This window comes from Mandrillus leucophaeus, unplaced genomic scaffold (genome assembly GCF_000951045.1).
Source record: "Mandrillus leucophaeus isolate KB7577 unplaced genomic scaffold, Mleu.le_1.0 Scaffold534, whole genome shotgun sequence".
NCBI classification, from domain to species: Eukaryota; Metazoa; Chordata; class Mammalia; order Primates; family Cercopithecidae; genus Mandrillus; species Mandrillus leucophaeus.
This window is the reverse complement of record NW_012105742.1, coordinates 493,703-502,842: the sequence shown is the minus strand read 5'-3', so window position 1 is coordinate 502,842 and position 9,140 is coordinate 493,703. Positions and strand designations below refer to the sequence as shown.

General features: G+C 57.5%; 1 long non-coding RNA gene across 1 annotated transcript; it reads right to left on the bottom strand.

Annotated features, from left to right (window-relative positions):
- Positions 1 to 1,963: 1,963 nt before the first annotated feature.
- LOC105551816 lies at positions 1,964 to 6,854 on the bottom strand. The gene is made up of 3 exons (XR_001007901.1): positions 6,827 to 6,854; positions 5,755 to 5,844; positions 1,964 to 2,244 (listed from the first exon to the last, which is right to left on the bottom strand). It is a non-coding gene; the product is annotated as an uncharacterized LOC105551816 (long non-coding RNA).
- Positions 6,855 to 9,140: the final 2,286 nt, after the last annotated feature.

The following is a 9,140-nucleotide window of genomic DNA, read 5'->3' as shown; positions in this document are numbered from 1 at the left end:
TTCACCGCCCCTGGCCAGTCAGGGTGGGTGGCTGGAGAAGGGGGCATGAGGGAACCAAAACAACCTCAGCCCAACTCCCACACTTGGCTGGCACCCAGGCCTATTATGGGCCCCCCCCCCGCACCCATGGCCCGCCCCCTAAAGCTCCAAGCACTTTGCATTGTGGGGCTTGGGGAGGGGCCTAGAGACAAGGCTCTGTTTGGCTCTTGTGACCAACTTCAGCTCCTAGTGGGCCACTGAGGCAGAGCTGGCCCCAGGCCTTGTTGAGGGTGGGGCTGCAGGGAGGAGCAGCTCCACAGAGCCAGGGCTGATGCTCATCTCATTACCTGTGTCATTCATTTAACAGATACGCATTGAGCACACACTGTGTTCCAGGCCCTGCTTTAGGTGCTGGGAATATAGCAGTCACTCATTGAATTAGGGGTAAAGATAGGCGATACTGCTGCTGTGCATTTACAGATGAAGAAACAGGTCCTGGGAGGTGAAGTGATTTGCCCAAAGTCATAACAAAGCTGGGATTTGAAACCAGGCCTGTCTCATGCAAGTGGCCTCCTCCTGCATTTGTCCATCCTGCCTTCGGTAGTCACAATTACAGCCGAATGCCCACTGAGCTAGGACCAGCTAGCTGGCTAGCCCCGTGCCCTGGGCTACAAGTTGATGCAGGAGAGTGGGCACAATGAAATAGTTCCTAGGAAGACAAGTTGCCTGGAATAGGCATAGGGGTGGTAAGGTAGAGGATTGAGGGGTGGGGAAGGAGCAGAAGGAGCCTGTGTCTGTCTCCAGGGTGCACTGGGACCCAAGGGAATGCCTCCTCTCCTGCTGTGTGATCTGGGATGGTCCCTGCTTCACTCTGAGCCTTAACTTCCTCATCTGTAAAGTGGGCACAGTAACTGCCCTCTCCCAGTGGTACCATGCTCATGGCATGATGCCTGGCACACAGTAGGGCAGCTAGGAGGATGGGGCAGAGCTGCAAGTGGGCAGGGCCTCCCCAGGGCTCTCTGCTCAGCCTCAGGAAATGGGTAGGGGGTAGGGAGGAGGAGGCGCAGATGTGCGCTTGTCTCACACGAGCAGCCGCATTTAGCCACCGAGTCGGGACTGAAATATTCCTGAGGGAGAAGAACCCTGAGGCTTCAGGGCGGCAACGGCTCGTCAGTGGGGAGCGGGGAAGGGATGTTGTCACCATCTGCCTCGTGTCTGTCTGCGACTAAAATAATACTGGGGTGAGACTCGCCGCAGGCACGGGCCCAGCCGCAAGGTTCCCCAGAAGAGGGAGGGGCTGGGGGTGCTGGAAACCTTGTGGGGAGCAGTGGCAGAGAGAGGTCTGCTGGGGGCAACTCTTGGCCAAGGCTGGGCCCTGGTCCTGCTCCCCTACTGAGGAGCCAAAAGAACCCATGGGGGGGATGTGCATAGGCATGAATACTTCCTGGGGGGATCAGCCCTGGGAGTGCAGGACCAGGAGACCCCCCCAGGCCCAGCTGGGGTCTGCTTCAGAGGGGAGACCAAGCGTGTGCTGAGATCCCTGCAAAGCAGGGGCAACGGCAGAAACAAAGCAAGAGACAGACAAATTGCCTGATTCAGCTTCCATGAGCTTATCCAGAATATTGAAACCAGAAAACGTAGCAAGAAGCTATTTTAATTTCAGCCGACGTGTAAGTTTTGGGTCTATGGTTTACTGTGGTATTTATTTTGAATCAAATATGGAGGATGTTCCATAATTTTCTCGGGGCTCTGGGCTCTGGGGACTGAGTGTCTCTGCCTTTCTCTACTGGGCACAGTAGTCACATGCCAGCTGCCTCTAGGAGTTGGCACCCCTGGGTCTGGGCAGGTGCCCCTTCAGGTCAGGGACATGGCTTGGAGCCTGATGCTTTGCTTCTGGGTAAAGCCACCACATTCTGATCTTTTGCTATGGTTCTCATCAGACATGACTAGTGGGGTATTTTTGTTTTTGCAGAGAACAGACCCATGACCTCAGTGGTTTAACTGTGGATGCACCCAAAATGCTGGTTGCTTTGTGCTGACATGGGCTGTCAGTTTAGCAGGCAACGTGCGAGCACCTGCTATGTGCAGACCCTGAGCTGGGACAGACTGGGCTCACCCTCAGCATACAAGGTAGAGAAGCCAGCAAGACCCATAGGAGATCAGCCACCTGGGTGCCAAGGAAGGCGGTGGGGAGCAGCAAGGGGGTGTTGGATATGGCAGGAGTTCATGGCTGTCATCCTGGAGAAAGTGGCAGAAGCACTCATCCTTGAAAAGGAGACAACAGCAAAGGACAGTAAAGAGTATGCCCCAGGCAGAGAGTACGTGTATGTGCAGACCACCACTTTGTGGCTGTCTCTCTTTGTGGCAAGGATATCCGTATCACAATTTAGGTGCAATGTGGAGCCCTTCTTTCAGACCAGACCCAGGTTAACTGGCTTAGGTGTGTTTTCCCGGTTAGTCCTCACCAACATCCCATGAGGCCAATACACTTAGTGCCCATCTTATAGATGAGGAAACTGAGGCTCAGAGAGGTTTAGCAACTTGGGTAAGAGGCAGAGTATGGCCCCGGGCTACTCCGTGCTGCCTCTGCACAATGCCCTCATTTGGCAGGCAGCAACTGAGCGCCTACTATGTGCAGGCCCTGAGCCAGGTGCTTCGTGGATTCAGGCCACAGCATCACATTCCAGAGTGTCCTCAGATGGCTGGCATCTCTCATTGTAATCTGGGCATGATGACCAGAGGAAGCTCTCTCTAGGGTATATGTGGGTATGGGGGAGAGGAGTGTGGGTGGGAGTCTGGAGGCCCCTGCTTTATAGCTGTGAGTTCTCCCTCATGAAAGCCTCAGTTTCTTCACCTGGAAAACGGGGCCATGATGCCTGCTGTGCAGGCCCATGTGAGGATGTTCATTGAAAGCATGTGGAAAAAGTGCTCTGTGTGTTTGGTGAGCCCTCAAACTGGGCTGACTCTCCTCAAACCACTGGGAGCGAGCTTCCCGGAACAATCTAGCCACCAGCCTTTCCTTGCAGCTGACAGGCTGCGGTCACCACTGCCACCACCACTCTGAATTATTCAAGACCCTCCAGGCCCTTCCCCTCTCCCTGCACAACCGGGCTGTCAACACCAGCCTCTGAGCCTCTGCCAGTGATCTATGGACCTCAGGGCCCGTGAGCTTCGGCCTGCTCAGGTAGGGCCATGAGTGTGATAGGGTGAGGTGTGGCTGAGCATGTGACAGTGAGCGTGTGAGAGCAGGAGGGTGTGACAGTGTGAGTGTGTGTGTGAGTGTGGCTGTGAGGGTGTGTGAGGATGTATGCAGGTGAGCATCTGTGTGAGGGCAGGTGTGAGTGTGCCACATTGTGTGTGAATGAGTGTGTGAGTGTATCTGGAGCCTGGGCTTTCCTTAGCTGCAGAAGAGCCGGGCTCAGGGAGGAGCTCCCTGTGGCTCAAGAGAACACAGTGATCTGAGAGCAAAATTCCAGCCTGGAGTGGGAGGGTGTCAGTTCACCTTTGCTTCCAGGGTCCCTTAAGGGCTGGTTGGAGTGGGGAAAAGGCAGAGAAGCAGCAGTTTAGAAAGAAGGGTATGTAGTGGTTGGATCATGAACAGGACTTGGAGTCTGTGGTCCTGTGGGAGCTCAGAACACTGTCAGATTATTTGGGTATGTGCCATTTCCCAGCAAGCTGAGACCCTCAGAAGAGAGGCAGTTGCCTCGCCTAGTCCCTGTCCTCCTCCGGGGCCTAGGAGAGCTGTGAGCCCCTGTGGGCGAGAGGTGAGGACTGTTCTCTTGGATCTGTGGCCAGGTGGAAGTTCTCCAAAGTCTTGGGGGATGGGGAGGGTACGGGGGCTCACCAGCACCTTACTGGAGGGCCCTCACCCATAGGCAGGAAGGACAGAGCAGACCTCTCTCTGGTCCCCCCTCCTACCAATGTACTGGCCCTGGAGGGTTACTGCTTCATGTGGGGTAAGATGGAGTACCTGGGAGGTTGGGAGCTGGTGAGATTTAGGAACTGGGAGCCTACAGTGTGTGGAGGTTGTGGGGGTGGAATGTGTGTTTGGTGTGAGTGTTGGGGTCTGTGTGTTGGTGTGAGGAGGTGAGAGGCTGTCTGAGTTTGCCTTTGTATCTGTAAGATTGTATGTTTTCAAGCCCTGTGTGACTGTTTATCTGTCTTTTTGTGAGTGAGGACCTGTGTGATCACATGAGTGTGTGCGATCTGTATTTGAGAGTGTATGTGTGTGGAAGCATGCTAATTGTGTGGGAGAGGTGAAAGATGATTGACAGGGAGGGGGTGGCAGGTGGGAGCCCACACTGAGTGCACAGTTTCATCCTTCCTCAGGCTCTGCTTGTCATGGCTGAAATCCCCTGGACTGCATTGGGACCATACTGCTGAGAGTCTGGTCGCTGGGCTTCAGCTGACAGAACATCAGAGCCCCGGGACCGGAGAGCCACAGGTTGGGAAGGTGAGGCAGGGTGAGGGACTTGATGATGGGGAGCAGGCAGATAGAACTGGCTACAGAGCTAGGGCTGCTGGAGCCTGATGTCTGGTCCAAGTCCCAGCTCCTCCACTCATGGGGTGAGCTGGGGCAAGTCATTTCGCTCTCTGAGCCTCAGTTTCCTCATCAGAACAATGGGCCTGTACACTAAGCATTACCCGCCCAAAATCCTAGAAGCCTGCCTTCTCCTCCTGGCTCTGGGAAGTTGACCACTGGGGAGGCCTGGGGCACTGGCCTGTCTGGAGGCTGGGGAAGGATGAGATGACCCCTTCTTCCTTTTCCTGGGTCCAGAGGGTCTGACTTGTCCTATTGTACCCCTCCCATCACAGTGATCTGTGTGGGCTCATGAGAACATAAGCTAGACAGTGATCCTGTTCACCTTCCTGCATTCCAGGAAGCTTGGCCTCCAACCCCCACACCAGGGAGTGGTCTTCACTCCTCCACTCCTTCCCAGGTTCAGAAGCAGGAGTAGGGGAAGTCCTGCCTGTCCCCTCTCTGACTTTACTTTCCCTTTCTAGAGCAGGGGTATTCTGGTATGGGAGGACTGAGTGTCCCTGCTGCTTGGTCCTCAGAGTTGGCTAGCTCCCCCCGTACCCCTCATTCCCCTGCCTGCTTGCCTATAGAGCTGTGGCCCGGGCAGCTGTCCGGCTGAGTGGGTTAGCAACACAAGACAGATGGCGAGGGATTATCTCAGCTTCTCAGAGCACGATGGCGGCAGCGGCGGGGGTGGGGGGAAGGCTCTCACACCCTCCCCATGTGTGTGTACACACACACACACACAAATGCACACATGCAGCTCCCCGTTCCTGCCCCAGACCCAGCCCAGCCTCATGCTATTTATGAGGCAGGCAGGAAAACAAGAGGAGAGATGAGATTATGAGAATTGGTGAGAACCGTGGGACTTGGCAATCTTGTCCCTGCCCCACTTGGCTCCCAGACCACAGGCTGAACCAGCTTCTCAGGCCCTTCTTGGACCCTGCCCCTGCTATTATGATTTCTCTGCAGCTGCCACCACTGGGAATGGTACATTCAGGAGGGCATGGTTTTACAGAGAAGTTTGAGGCCCAGAGATGTGCGAGCCGCACTCCAAGTCACACAGCAAGTTTGGTTCATTAGCAGGGTAAGTTCTGGGGATGGGCAGGTGGTGGAGTCTCTTAGATGTCCTGCACTGGCTGTGGGGTCCTTGGGTCTTCTGCAAACAATGTGTGTTTGCCCTAGCACTTGATACTGCAACCCAAGGTCCCACAGGGGCATGTCACAAGGCCAGCTGCTGGCACGCAAGGACTCACAGGTGCAGCCTCTCCTTCATATACACTGTCAGGCTCTGGGTGAAGGCTATGTAGAGTTGAGTGACAGAGCTGGATCTCCAGACTGTGTCACTGTGAAAGAATTGGGGCAGGGTTAGAACCCCACTAGAGTGAATTCTCCTACCTGCCCCTCAATTTGCTACAGGCAGATGGTGGAGGGACTTTCCAGCCTCAGCCACACACTCAGGCCCCCCTACCACCACATTTGCCCCTTAACAGCCCCACTCCAAGTCCTGAGTCATCTATGCTGAGTCCCCTGGGGAGAAGTGTGGGCCAGGAAGCCAGGCAGGATTTTCGAATGGCAACCCCAGGGGGCCCTTTTCCCAGCATGGGTGGGCGGGGCCGACTCAGTGGGGAAGGCAGGGTGGAGGCCTTCTGAGAGAACTTCTCTGCTCCTAGCTGCCAATGTCTTGGCTTCGCCCGCATCCCCAAGAGTGACTCAGTGTCTGCTGGACCCGGGAGTGCGGATGCGGGGCAGTGCGAAGCTGCTTCAGGTTGCCCAGTGCCACTCCCTGCAGAGCAAACCCACTCCTCGAGGCCCCGAGGCTCCGTCGTGTCACTGGGCTCTCCTGTGTTCACGTGTGCCTGCGCAGGCTGTCAAGTGAGACATGACCTCAGGGTCAGCCTGGCCTGCCTCTGGGGCTGCATTATTTGCGGGGTTTCCAACATTGTGATACCACCCACACTGCCCGGTCACAAACAAGACCATTATGGCGATACCACCCACACTGTCCGGTCACATACAAGACTGGCACCGCCAGGTTTCCCTGCTCCTGCTCCCTCAAACCATTGAATCAGCCCCTCTCTCGCTATTGGATGAGGGGGGCTGCCAGGACCACGCCCCTCCTCCCCACGGCCAAGGTGACCACACATCTAGGTGTCAGGGGTGGTGGGCCTACTGCAGAGCGCTAGGCCGAACTCATCTCCTGGATCCAGGCCAAGCTCCACCTCTCTGTCCCTCCAGACTCAAGTTGGTCATTTGTATCGTGAGAGCTGGACAAAACTATATCTAAGCTCCCCATCTTCCCTCAAAGGTTGGCCTGGGGAGCCCTACATGAAACCCTGGAGGTTCTGAGCCTTCCGCCACCCCCAGCGGGGGACTTTTCGTTCTGTGAAGGTCTCAAAGTAACATTCTAAAGAGGCAACGTGAGAGCCAATCAGAGAGCCTATGTAAATAACGGCCCTCTGATTGGCTGTCTCCTTCACGCCCTGAACGAAACTTCAACTTCATCAACTCAGCGAAGATTTTTTCCTCTGGCCTTGCGCGCCCTGCAGGAGGCGGGGCTGGGGGTCACCCGAGCCTTCTCCCAGCCGCAGGGTACCTGGGCCTGCCGAATGGGACCGCGCTGGGACAGGCGGGGGCGAGTTCGCCGCCCTGACCCTGGTCCCGCGGGCGTTATTCTGGTGCAGAATCCCCCGCGGGGAAGCCCGATAAGTAAGCCACCCTTTCTTTGTAGGACCGCCAGGGAACGGGCTGCAGGCCGCGAGTATAGAGCTTGGCTGGGCCGGATCGATATCTGCCCGCTGGACTGATGCGCGAGGGAGGCTGCGAGACAGGCTGGCTTTGCTGCCGTGTGATGGCCGCGCAGCACCCACCGACCCCCACAGCTCCCCCACCCCGCCATTTCCTTCATCTAGCGCTCCCGGGGAAACCGAGGCGGGCAAGTGGCGTAGCGATGGAGGGCGCACCCAGGGGCAGCGACGCTCCCTCGCTCTGGCTCCCAGCTCTGGTGGCGGGGGTGCGGGGGCGAGGGTAGCCCAGGGTCGCACCCTGCTCCCAACCTCGGCTCGTCCCCACCCTCCACGGTCGTCCGCAGCTCTGCGTTTCTGCCAGTATCGTGTCCCCTCGCCTGGTCCTTCGCCCTCCTCCCACTTTCATTGTGTGTCTCCTCTCTGGCTCTGAGGTTGCTCCTCCCTCCCTTCTCTCTCTGGGTGTCTCCGTGTCTATCTCCACATCTCCATCTCCATTTCTTTCTCTGCTTGTCTCTGCCTCTAGCTGTCTCTGTCCCTCAGTCTCTGCTCAGGTCTCCGCTCGCCTCTTGCTCATTTTCGTTCCTCCCTTTGTCTGACTGACTCTCTCTTCTCTCCCCCCCCTTCAGTCACCCCCCAACCCCCCGCACACACACACACCTCACAGCCCTGTTTACGACATCCCCTGGGCTGGCAGGTGGGCGGGGCTGCAGCAGAGCGGGGGTGAGAGAGGGAGACGCAGCCTCCCCCCCAGCTGTTAACCTTCACGCTTCAGGCCTCTGCGGATGGCAGAGGAGGGGGAAAGCCCAGCTGCCAGCTTGGCGGAGGTGACCGGGCGGGGGCTGGGGGCTGTCCCTCCCTCTGGGCTCGTCTCTGGGGAGATCTGGGGCCGGAAGGAATGTGGTGGAGGCTGCCTTCGGCTGAGGAAGGCTGTTGCCGGATGGGTGGCCTCCTGAAGGCTTGTGCTGGCGAGGCGGGTGCCCAAAGGGGGCTCTGAGCGGTGTCGGCCCTGCCCGCAGCCCGGCCGGACGTGGGGGCCGGCGTGAGAATCCCGCCCATCTGTGAGCCGGCCTCACGCCGTCAGACCCAATTTATCTCGCCGCCAAAGTTTCACAGCCATCTGCTCGAGTGGAACGGCTTCCAGCGCTGGCCCCACCGGGCCCCCCAGCCAGCGCGGGGATGTTTTCCAATACGACAGCATTGCCCCCCCCAAAGCAAGGAGGGGGTGTAGGGGGAGGCGGCAGAGCGCGGTGCGCGGGGCTGGCAGGCAGCCCTCTCCCGCGAGCGAGCCGACCCTGAATTTTAAGCGATTGATCAGGAAGCGCAGGCCGTTCCCATCACTTTGAGCAGCCAAATGCGACGGCGCAGGGATTTCAAGGGGCCTTTGCGGAGGCGGTAATGAGGTCACCGTCACTGCGCCAGCCCGCGGGCGGGAGGGGGCGAAGGTCTGCGGACACGTGTGAACACAGCCTGTGAACGGAGCCACATCTGTATTCACGTGACCCCCGGGGCCCCAGCACTGACCCAGGAGAACTCCGCATTTGGATCTGAGCTGATTCACACTCCGCCGCCCCCAGCCCACCTCCCCAACCAGACAGGGTCGGAGAGACTGAGCTAGATCCCACCCTTGCCACATCCATGATTCCATGATCACCTCAGACAGCTTCAGCGCAGGAGCTTCAACTCTCTTCTCCTCCCCGCTATGTGCCTAAAATACACATATTTGGGCACCTGCCCATTGCACTTCTGAACAAGCCTGCAGAGACAGATGTACCCTAGACCCCCGGTAATCACACAGGTGCACACATTCCAATTACACACCTGACCGCAATGCTCATGCATTGGTACACTCCCAACCACCACCACTACTAGCCCCAAACATGCACACAGGTACTCCA